Genomic DNA, 13033 nt, shown 5'->3' on the forward strand with positions numbered 1-13033 from the left:
CCAAAGAACCTGACACAAAACATCCAAAAAACCCAACAACAAGGAAAAGATCTGAATGATCAAGACATGAAACACTAGCGAGAATTGACTTGCTTACTCTTCACACAGCCATTGATTTTAACTCTGGGCACTCATTGCCAGCTCTTTTCTTTTCCTGAAATGGTTCCAATTCAATGAGGAGGAAAAACTATGTATTTCAAATTAGAAGACTTTAGTTACTGTAATATGAAGAAAAGGAGTAAGTTTCTAAGTTCTGGAGATGAATATATGTCTCCATCATCTTTTCTGTCCCCAGGGTGATGGTGTAACCATGAAGACATGTTCATTAATACTGTCTTGTCCCCATGGATGCCTGCTGCCAGTATAGCACTGTAATGCCTGCACTTGCTGTATTTGGGAGACCCTTTCTAGTTTCCACTTTGTCAGAGGACTGTGTATGACCTGCATTTGTTTGTGATGCTTTTTAAACTGTCTTAAGTGCAAGATCTTTTGCCATTTCATTCATGGCACAGCAAGTCTGTCTGAATCTTTCCAGTACTAGTCAGAACTTTAAAAGACAATTTTTTCCACTAAGAAGTTGCTGTCCACAATTCCACCATCATTTTTCTTCAATTAAAATACCCTGTTAGTGTAGGCAGTATTATGTTGCAATATCCAGAGACCATTGAGGGCTTCCGTTTTTTCTCAGTAGCACATTTACTTGCTTCGGAAAAGGTATTCTGCATGTCTAGATCAAAGAACAGCTGTTTCTCTTCATTAATCAATTATTTAATCAATAAGTATATGATATGCCAAGAAGGAGTTCCAACCGCAAGGTGGACACAACATGCACAGTTTAGTGCACGGTTCTGAGACACTTCATCGCTTGTGCCTGTGTGGCTCTGGCTGTTCAGAGCTTGGTTTGACAGACACTGAGCCCAATTCTATATTACCAGGCAATAAGCCAAGGACTAAAGCCAACAGAATCCCACATATTTCAGTTTGCACTCATAGGTCTACCTCTGCTCTTGAAAGACAGAGAATGAGCGGACTGACCTAGTTAAAACTGCCCAATTAGCTGAGTGAATGACACAGTCTGAGGAAAGTGAGAAAAAGCAATATTCTAGAGAGGGAGCTGTCAGGTACTTTGCTGAGAATAGGGAGGATCTCCCTATTATGATGAGACCAAACTCAAGTTTCTAGTCCTGTTATTCATACTACTTCCTATAGGTAATTTAACAAGGCAGGTGAAAAGACCTGCAGTAAAAGGTGCTTTAATTCCCTGTGTATGAGAGAGCTTGTACCTGTCCTCAAAGAACAACACTTCTTTCTTATGCTTTTATAAACCACATTAACTGGAAAAGAAAATAGCAAAAACATATAGATTTTTTTTTTGTATTCATCTGACTAATAAAATACAAACTTTTTCAGCCATATGATTAAAAGCATATTTGCCATACGGTATCACCTTCTTTGTTACTGGGAAAACAAATACATTTACCTTCTCTTTCCCATTATTGTCCTTAAGAACATAAAGGTGTGACTTGAAGACAGCAGAAGAAACAACAGTGAAAATACATAAATAATAACAACACCCTGGTTCAAGAGACTGGACCAAATTTAATTATACTGATTTTCTTTGACAGATGCTCTACAAAGGCAGCAGAACATTGTGGACTTAGCAGAACATATTAAAGTACAGCCTCTCTCATCACATCAGCCAAGTTTCACTTCTCTGCAACTGTAACTGCTTTTGTGCTCCTCAAGATTTACAGGCCCCCAAGAAAAGGCCTGAGCACGACACATTAATTAATACATTCAGAGCAATCTTAGTGTCTCACTCTCTTGATGAAATGGCCAGAAACTGCAAAGGAATATTTACTATTCAGGATTTGGGCAAAATGTCAGAGACTGCACTGAGGACAAAACAAAAACCCTAGCTTAAAAAAAAAAACCCTGGTGTAGCCACTCTTTTCTGCTATTAGAATTCTGTAGCCAAAGCAAATTAGCAGCATCAGTGCCGTGTCACTCAGTCCTGTCTGGTGGTCAAAGAGCATGGCAGGATTTCCTTATTACCAGGCACTAATGATGCAGCATTTATGCCTGTGATTAACTATTGTTATAGTGAAAGGTTGTACAATATCTTCCATTGATACTGTTGCCAAATAAGCAATTAAGAAGCAAGGTTTAGAGTCATTGCTTTGACCAGATGTAAAAGTAGATCATAGCGAGTGGGATGATAATTCTTCTAGCAAGGGACATGCTCTGGTCCCTCCAAACCTTTCCTTCATGGTTTGCATGGAAGTGATGCTGCTCAGGTAAAGCATTTTCTCCTATTCCAATCTTTAAAAAAAAAATTTATCTAGCCCATAGAAATTTATATATGCTAATGGCAAGTTCATTTTTTGATTTACCACATTTGCCTAGCCCAATTTTTACTTATTTTAGGACAAACTCATGACACTGCTGCAGTGTGTGCTGTATGGGTGTCACGATCTGCTAATGCAAGCGGGGGTTGTGATGGTTCGTTTATCGATCTCAGAGTGTAAAAGGACACAAAAGAGATTTCAGTTTTAATCAAAACAGTGCACCTTTATTAAGTGCCCACAACACAGTAATGCAATAGAAGAGAGTAAGAGAGAGAGAGAGAGAGAGAAAAACAAAGTAGAGAGGGGGAAAAAGAGGGGGCAATAGCTACCAACGGATGAGACGAAGTCCTCGTGGTCCTCCGCCAATAGATTCGTCTTCTTTCCGTGGGGAGATCTCCGACTCGGTTATTTCAGAAAGTCCCTTTATAGTCCTTTTCAGAAGCGAGGTGCAACTGGCCAAGAGGTTGGGAAATCTACAGCTGTTGTTATGGGGTCCGTTGCTTTGGGAAACAGGTACAGGACAGACGTACAAGACAGGTGTACCGGAGAGGTGTACAGGACAGGTCATTCCTTTCCGCTTCAGCACAGTCCTTCCCGCCTGGGCAGCAAGAACAGCGCAGTCCATTGCGACCTGCACTAATTTTCCTCAGGAATGCATACCAGTTCCCAGCGGGCACACCTGTAGGCAACACTTCGCAGACATCCCACCTCAGCCAGGCCAGGACTCCTGTGTTCAGTCTCTGTCCTTGGCGATGATCGTGAGGCAGATGAGGGATCTTCGGACCATCTCTTACAATGGGTAGTTTTGAGGTTTTTTCAAGCAAATAAGAGGCTGTGAGTGGAATGGATTTTTTCTGATAGAGATTCTGAAAACAAGAGAACTGGAAACCAGGTGTAAATCACAAGCTATAATTTCTTCCAGATGCTGCAAACCTATAAAATAGACTACATATCTGATCTCCAGACAGATGCTTTGGTGCCCTTCAAGTCCTTGTATGAGATGCCCATAGGTGAACAAATAAAAAGATTTGCATTCCAGACCATATATCAAGACCTAAATAAGTCTCTAATGTAGCAGAGATTCAGGCTTCCCCACCCCAGCAGCTATGTGTCAGATTTTGCATACCAAAAGGAAAGGGCCTTGCAATATAAATGATGCAGTTCCAGCATTCGCTGCAGCTTACATGGATGAATTGTTTCCTCATGTGTTGCTGAAGTAGCTGAAGGGGTGACATTAGTGACTTCATGCTGAATCCTTGAGATGAGAACAAGCAAAACTGAAGCAATCTTCTGCAAGGACAGTCAGTACCTCAAAAGGGAGGGATAGTTTAAAAAGCAGCATGTAGCATTTCTGGTAATAAAATAAATTTTTCTTTTTTCTCCCCAATACATAGTTAAATCCTCTCTTACTTTTTTCTTTTATTTCAGCCCTTTCCTCTGCCTGAAAACAGCAGAAAAATGAGAAAAATAAGAACACTTGTAACTTTAAATGGGAGAAGACTCTAACACAAAACATGAGTCTTGTCCCCAGTTCTCATTTCTTGAGAGAAATTTTTGGTAAAGGAGAGCAGAGGAGAATGACAGTAAGTTACACATCCTGAAATGTGAAATTTCAAAATTGCTACAGAAAATTGTTAATGTGATCCTTAATTTCAAGGTTCTGCAGTGTTGTGGTAGATTCAGTAGTTATAGGTAGGACAAACCAGTAGTTTTACAAAGGTTTAGGAATGTTTCTTAATATGAAGTCTGTGACTAAAACTAAACTCCAGAACAAACAAGATCATTAAAGTAATTATGCATGTTGAGTGAACTTTGCTGTCCTCTGACTGTTTGATGAGAGATTCCTCAGGCACAACTTAGCTCAAATGAGCTTGCTGTACAATGTATTTTCTTCATGGATATCCACTTCAGTCCTTTGTAAGTGTTACATGTTATTAAAAATCAAGGTGGGTTTCAACAAAACCTTTTCTACTCTCAAAGACTGAAATATTGTCAAGATTATCCCTTTGCCTTTCTATCAATTATGAAAATTGACAGAAGGGGAAAGTGTTATTTATGAAATTAACAGCTTTTAAGTACATAGGACCTATGTGGCATACAAATTTTACAATACTTATACATTCAATCCATTCTTCACAATTGCTATATTAAATTAAAATGCTAAACTCCATCTGCAGACAAATTCTCCAGGTACTTGGGATTTCTTCCTAGCAAATAGCCTGCAGGTGTGCAAATAAGCATTCACAGTCCATAGCAGATGTCAGTGTCTGATTAAAATTAGAATTTTAAAGGGTATGCTCTTTATGCTACTGTTGTTTTTTTTGTACAGCACATAGCTGCTCATCACTGTGTGGAACAAAAAGATGTATTGACAGAAACTGGTGAAACACACAATTCAATTACTACCAGTAAATCAGACTTTACATAGAAGAATAATGAAAGCATTAAATTATGCTCAAAGATTGCCATTATCTTCTCAAGCACCCAAAGGAGCTAAAAGTTGTTTCTTTGTCTATCTTACCTTGTTATGAACAACGCAAGAACAATTAGTACCTAGCTCATGTACTCAATTAAGAGGATGACTGCTATCATGGACAGCTGGACAAGAGGAAGCTGCATCAGTCTGGATCTTCCTCTTCTGATGGACCAGTCCTACAGAATCCCCTATCAATTATTATTTATGACAATTCCAGTGTTTAAAATAGAAGCACCACCAACATAAATACTTGCAGAGGGAGGAGGCTGCTTTAACACAGCATCAGTTAGCCAAGAGCAGGAAAGCCACTGTTCATTATTTTCTAGATAAGTAATAAGCAAAGTTTGGCAAAGCCAAGGAATACAGTAGCCTAGGAGAAGAGCTCTCCTCTCCATTGTTAATACAGAAAATCTAGTCACATTTCTCCCTAAGGCTACATTTTAGATTGGAGTCATAGTTTCTTCTTTATAAAGAGCTTAAAAACATAAAAGTCTCTGAGCAAGTGTTGAACACCAAAATATGTAACAGCTTGTGGATATACAAGTAGGAATCTCTTTAAAATTCTAGAAATATCCCTCTTTTTTCATCTTACAGAAAGAAACTCTCATTTATAACACACATTAATGAAAGTCGCATCCAGATACTATGAGGGACCATGGTCTCAAGTGTCCATGTGGACATAAAAGACACTGCTACACCTAAGATCTTGTCTTTACAACATAAATAACCAACAAAGACATATGCATGACTTTCCAAATATACCTTCAGCACTGAGGGTCCTGATGAGGAACTACTTTATAAAACAATAGAACCTGCAGGGTTGATTATTCTACTTTGCCCCCTTCTTTTGCAAGTCTCAAATCAGGAGTTTCTTCTTATTCTTTATTTTTAACTAGCTATAGAGATTAGTCAAAACAGGTAAAAAAGAAGACTGATAAATTTTAAAATTATTTTAGATTTAGAACAATTTAACTACCTGTATTTCAGAGCTCACTTGTGTCACAGTATGAGACTCATATGTTTGTGAGTGGGGAGGTCATGGTTTACATAAAAGCATGACCTTTTCACCTGTACCAGTGTCTTTTTTTAATCCTTTTCATGTTCCACTTGGCAAAGAGAAATGCTGTTACCATCTTAGAAGTTTGTCTTCGAATATAATATAGGGATTTTGAAATCATCCCCCATATCTATGTAGTTCCAGGAAAAAAAATATTCCACAACAATAAGAAATCATTATTACCATTATTACCATGTAAAATTCTGTTCTGCAGGTGAGGGAAGTGACAAGCACCAAAGCCTGCTCATTTTTGTTATAAGGAGGCTGTTTCAAAGTTGGCTCCATCAGTATAAAATACCAAAGAGACACATTCAACAAAAATGCAGTTAAGGTGTTAAGTTTTGTATAGCAGCTGCTTCAATGCGCAGTAAACACAATTATGGTACCAAGAGGCATTAATACTGTTTGCAGTAGTGAGATTAAAAGCAATTAATCAAAAGGCAATATGGTGGCTGTACTAGTTTGAAAGCAAATCAGTGGGACATCCCAAATCAGAATGACAATTTAATAGGAAAATTAAGATAAAGGCAATAATACAGAAACATTGACAGAGTCAGAATACAACCTGACACCCTGTCAGTCAGGGCAGCGGTAGCAGTTCTGAAGGCATGCTGAGCCAGGGGAAAGCCCAGAGGTCTGGCTGCGCCCTCACCAATTGCGACTCTGCAGTCAATGAGTGAACTCCTCACCCCAGGGAGCTAATCCCAAGATGAGCTGTAAAGGCATGCAGGCAGAGGCAAAGAAGAAGGAGGGACTCTCCATATGGGTTCCACAAGCAGATTTACTGCAGGTGAAAGTTCCAGGGACAAAGAGCAGATTTTACAGAGGGTCCAGGGATCTTATACTCTGAGAAATTGGGGTGGAGAGAAGGGAGATAGCCAATAAGGAAGGGCAGGAGGGGAGGAGTCCATAGGGAGTTAACCAGTGGGGAATGCTTGTAGGAGGGGTAACAGAGAATAACCAATGGGGCATCGAGGAACATAGAACTTTCCAGAACTAATACATATTCAACTAAAGGGAAAAATATTTATGGGCTTTTACATGAAACTTGGAGGGAAGAACAGGAACCAACCAACTCAAAATAAGCAAATTAAGGAGCCCAAGGATTCTGGGGCCTCGCCATCACCACAGAGGTGATCTTAGACGTTGGTGCCTGACCACCAGGATTTGGATGTTGTTGTTCCCTCTGGGGTCATTGTGACCACAGCCACTTGCACTGCAACACAGTTCGATTAAATGGTGGCTGCAATCCTGTTGAAGTGATAGATGTAGTTCTGTTGAAGCAGTGATCCTGTAGAAGGGTCTTCCTCTGAAGGTCCAGTGGTGGTTATGTAGCTCTTGTCCTCTGGGAACCCAGTAGGTAAGGGTTGCGTGTGGGGTTCCAAACCTCAGATTATATCCAGGTAGGAAGGCTTGCTTTCTACCCCTGGGCGGAGCATCTCACAATGAGATGATATAATTTTATGAGTCATACAGTGTGACTTGATAACCCATTAACAGAAGATATATCCTGGAGGGAGTTATCAGGGATGGGTCATGGAAGAGATGAAGAACACTGCCTGACCTGTTTTTAACAGCTAATGAAGATGGTGATAAAATACATACTTTTGGTTACATCTTACATTGTAATCCAAGACAGTGGCACATAATGGATTCTGGCTACTCGCCGCCATGAGCAAGAATGGAGTTCATTGAAATAATAATTACACAGGTTTCGTTTTTTTTCACTGGAGTGGGACTTTCCATCCCCTATTTACACAGCAGGTATTGGGTCAATGAGCATTTCAGAATCCTTTTTTCCCCTTGCAAAACACACATGCAAATACAAAACTGAAGGACAGATTTCACGTCAGCCAAAAATGAATATAAATATTTCTGCTCTCCTGCATATAAGGGTAATAATTCTAGGCATTGTATTTCTACTGCATAAACAAATAAATAGTGACAAGTGCAATCAGAAAATGCCACCATGATTTGACTGGCAGAAGGTCTAGGCAGGCAAATCTAGAAAGCACTCTGCAGACAGCCTTTTATTAAAAGTAATTTCTTGTTTATAAATTAGAATCATGGGTCATTAAGCTTTCTGCAATAAACATAATGCTACCCAACTAGTCAACCAAAGCAATGAACCATGAAGGACAAATGAGATTATATATTTTCCTAATTTCAGTTTGTAAATCTGAAAAGAAATTTTGTTGGCTAGCAGTGATTTTTGTCCTGCATAGATCTGCACTCATGGAATCCACCCATGACATTCAAGGTAATGTTGCCTTGGAAGTTACTTGAAAAAGGAAAAACTCCACATTCTCTGTGCAAACCTCTTTTCATCTGTTTTTACCTTGTCCTCATTACTTCATAGCACTTATGTGCTTTACTGAAGTACTGTGCATCTGTCTGAAGGACTGGAAAACATTCCAGGAAACAGAATGTGTGATAAGAAAAAAGAGTCTATAGCCTTATCTGAACCTTTCTGCAACTTTGTCTTTCTTCCCGGTTAGATTATCTTCTACACCACTTTGTCTTGGGTTACAATGAAATGTGTAACCAAAAGTATGTATTCTATTACCATCTACTTAAAATGTTAAAATAGCTGAAGAAGTATTCTTTATCTTCTGCAAGATTCAGCTCTGATAACTCCCTCATCACTATCTAGTTGCTATCACCACTAATGGGCCATCAAGGTCTCACAGAATGACTCACAGAATTACATTATCCCATTGTGAGATGCCCCGCCCAGGGGGAGGAACTGAACATTCCTACCTTTATATAATCTGAGGCCTGGAACACCATGAGAGCACTGCCACTGGATTCCCAGAGGACAAGAGCTCGATAAGCATCATGAGGCCTCTAGGGAAGGACCAGATCTTTCTACAGGATCACTGCTTTGACAAAACCACATCCATCATTCCAACAGGACTGTAGCCACCATTTAATTGGACTGCTACCACCACCCAAACCAACAGGGTGTCAGGCTGTATTCTGACTTTGTCAGTTTAAACCAGTGTTTCTGTACTATTGCCTTCATTTTAATTTTCCTATTAAATTGTAGCTCTGTCTTGGAATCTCACGCAAGATCTTTGTGTGGAGTTAATTCCTCCCGCTGGTTTGCCCTCAAACTAGCACACATTTACACAGCCTACAACTGCCCTGAACTTCCCTTCTATGCAACCTTTGTAAAGTCAAGCTCTGCTTACAGCTTTTCAACAGTTTCTTTTCCTTTTAATTGCTTTCCTCATCTTGACATGACAACCTCATTCCTATTCTCTTACTCAAGGGACATGCCCTTGGTGTCTCTCAAAAAGACTCAAGCTCATCTATTGCATATTGTGGTAAAAATCACTTTAATGTCCGGTGATGCTTAAAAAACATTTTGCAATTTTCTAGAATCCCATATCTCTTCTCACTTTCTGTAAATGGAATTTACAAGAGCACTAGGAAGTGGTTTTTAAGGGACAAGGGTAATGATAGATTTTTATTTTGCCCCAGGGCTTCCCAACATTTTTGTGCTTTTAGTGGTCAGCATCATTATTTTCCTCTTTTCTGATAATATATTAATCTTTATTTAAAATATGATCGTTTAAAAATATTTAACATTATTGATTTCCTTTTTCAAAAATACCTTTCTCAATACATTCAATAATAATGCTCCAAGTTCTACCCAGTCATATAATTTAAATGAGGATATCTGGACTGAGTATACAAGGCTTATCTAATTCTCTTTATCCTTCATCAACTCATGAAAAATTCTTAAAAATTAGCACAAAAACCCCCCTGTGACAGAGGGTTGTGGCAGAAATTCCTTACTGTGGTAATTCACCTGACAAGACAATGACTAGAATTTTTTTTCAGATAGTGTTTTTATGTACAAGGTGTTCCAACGTGATTTACGAATACCAAGTTATAAAACAGCCTGGCAGAGCAGATACTGTGAACTGAGAGATACATTATATGCTTCTAAAGGCTCCAGCATGTTTTGAAAATTGGAAATGAGAAACTAGCTGCTAAGTTGGAAATGCTCAGGTTGAGTAGGAAAATGATTTAAAATAGCAGAGAACATTACCAAAGGACTACAAAAAGGTCTGGTGGATGAAGGATCATCCAAATATCAGGAGAGAAATACAAGAGGAACTTTTAGTTTTACTATTTGCCCAGTTACCACATTATGTTGACTAATAAGCCATATTCTACTGAACCATCAGACCTTGAATAAATACCATTAGGATGGTAATGAGAACCTTACAGTAATGCCAAGGGGTTCATGAGTCTCAGCCTGTCATGGGAGACCAGGAGAGACTCCTAACTCCATCCTGACTACGGAGAAGTGCTCTCAGTGACACTGCAGGGAAGTCTGTGCCTAACCCACAGAGAGCTTACTCTTGTCTGAGAATACTCAATATAAATGAATAACAGTGATGATAAAATGCATGTTGCCCACCAAAACTGAACTTCCTTAGAACTCTGCTCAGACCTGTCATAAGGAAAAAGCAGTGTGTTGATACATCTTGGTACATACACACAATCTCTCACACTGTTTTAAATCACACTTCAATCATTTTTCTCTTCTAGGCCTTGAAACATGAAAAAAAGAGCATGCAGTCACATGTTTGAGATGTGATCATAGGTGGCAGTTCCAAACCAAAAGCCTCTCTCTCTTTTGAATTACCAGTCACAGAGATCTCTCCATGTTAGAAATCAGCCACTCTCAAGCAGCTTCTTGAAAGGTCATACAGTGGCAGGCATGGAGCAAACAGCAGGAATGTTCAGCAATCAGACACCCCTTGGTGACCCCTGAATCTTTCTGCACTGTCTTTCCCAAGCCGCGCTGGCTGGCCCCAGGCAGGAGCCAAGCATGGACTGCTGTCCACAGATCTCGGACTGCTGTCCACAGATCTGGGTGTCAAGGAGTTCTGCCTTCCCAGTCCACTCCACACTGTGGGAAGTCCCTATGCTAGGAAAACTGAGGCTGAAAAGCCATTACTAAAATGGACATCATATGACAACAGGTTTAAGAAATTCTGAAAGTAATTTTTTTTCATTTTTAGATAATCATTCCCAAATACATGCTGTGTTATAGAAAAAAAAAATCAGCTACAATAAAAAAGCAATCAAATAAGGAAATGTGATAAAACAGATAAACCCTGATTTATTAAAGTCCATTTTTGTAAAGGAAATTTGCCTCATCTTCCATAAATTGGACTTTCAGCATTCAAAAAACCCCCTTTCTTTGCTTATAGTAAAGATGTACAGTAAGACTGAAAATGGGAAACTTTTCACAGGAGGGGAAATTTCTGTTCTGATCCAAGTGGTTGAAAAAGTGATTAAAACCTGCAGAGTTCCACAGCTGCAGCTGAAACAAACTCTCAAATGTGAAGGTTATTTTATGAAGACTAATTAATAATCTACGGGGATGTACAGGTCTCTCACTTAATCTTTGTCATAAGAAATCAGGGATGTAAAGAGCATCGCTGGTATCTTTTGTTGCAAGGTATTCTTCCTTCCTTGCAATCACTTATTGTTCAGATGAAGTAAGTGCAGGGGTTTTTATCACATCAAAGAGCAAATAAGACAATTTGAAAAAAGCATTGCAGCTGTATAAGAAGGAGCTTTTTAAAAACAGCCATTGCAATTTTTTACTTAAACATAAGGATATTGATCCAGAAATGTTTCTTTTTCATTAATGTTTCTTTTTATAACTTAATATAGTTTTGCTAAGTGCAAATTACACATAGAGTAATGGAGATATTTAAAATGAATGTTTCTATTTACTGAAACTAAATGCCAAATACAAACTGTATTTTTAAGAATTCACAGTAGTCATTGGTACAAAGACAAAAACCCTGCTGAATTTCCCAGACAAACATTGTATTAAAATTAATTAAAAGAAAATGTTAACTTTCTTTTTCCTTGAAAAAACATCAAAACCCAAAACTTTTGAGTGTATTGCTCATGGTTAAGCCTACAGAAATAAATAGGATACTGAATGCAGGGTTTTCCAAGAAAAGAAATGTCAATGTTTAAGCTTCTAAACAGCATTCCAGGCTCTCCAGTATTGCAGGAGAAGGGATTAAAAATGTTTTAAAAAGACATCAGTAAAGACTGAATCTTTAGCTTTCCTAGTTGGGATTTTATTACTGTGGTCTCAGACAATGAAGATTTTGGGAACATAATCTCAGAAAATTAATATTTTTCTAGATAAGAAGCCAAGAAGCACCAGAATGTGTGATTTAAGTACTCTTCAATGCTGGGAGATACAAAGAAACACATGAAATAGTCACTGCCTAGTAGGTTGTACAGGTGGCAGCAGTGAATTATCAGATGATTATGGCAGCCTGTGCCAATCGTTTGGTAATTTATTTTCAGTTTTAAATATTCGTTGTGCAAGAGTATAATCTCAAAGGTATGCTTTCACTTTTTCTTACTTATTGGAGTCAGCAGAGCATCACAGTCTCAAAGATCACCACCACATATGCCAGTGTGACTTTGAGGTTGGTCTGCTTATTGTTTTGTCTGCAGATGGGAGCTCTCTCAGCCTGTCTGTTGAGCTCAGAACATGTGACTCTGCTCCAAAGCAGAAAGCTGTGTAGCTGTGGTTAAAAGCACTGAGCCCAAGCTAATGAGCCCCTTGGAGACATGGGACTTAATGGCCTGGCCTCACTGCCTCTGCCTCATACAGTACTTGTGTTGAGTAGGTGGAGCAAATCTTGCCAGCAAAAGCGTATCTGCATCCCCCAATGAGCCTGCGCTGTTGTTTCCACAGGGAAATGAATTCCCAAAGCATGCAGGTATTCCTGATAACTCTGCTCGCATTTCCCAGCTCAGGACTGATTGAAAACCATTGGCAAATCTGGCAGCTCAGCAGGTCACATCCCTGAGCCCTCTGCCTGAGTCCTCTGCCAGAGGTCACCACTTCTGGTCACAGCACATGTGCCCACACACACACCTCCTGATCCTGATGGCATGGGTCACACTCAGTTCAGCCAGGACACTGCTCTGGGGCACTGACTTGAACCTTCCTGCTGGGTACTATGCACAGCAGCGAACCATGGCTGAGCTGGGCAACTTCTAAAACTCCTGCAACAAGACCCACTTGCACTCACCTGGCAAGAACAACTGCAAAACTGTGTACAGAAAAGGGATAAATAAGCTGTGTGC

Source organism: Corvus hawaiiensis, chromosome 15, assembly GCF_020740725.1.
Source record: "Corvus hawaiiensis isolate bCorHaw1 chromosome 15, bCorHaw1.pri.cur, whole genome shotgun sequence".
Taxonomy (NCBI): domain Eukaryota; kingdom Metazoa; phylum Chordata; class Aves; order Passeriformes; family Corvidae; genus Corvus; species Corvus hawaiiensis.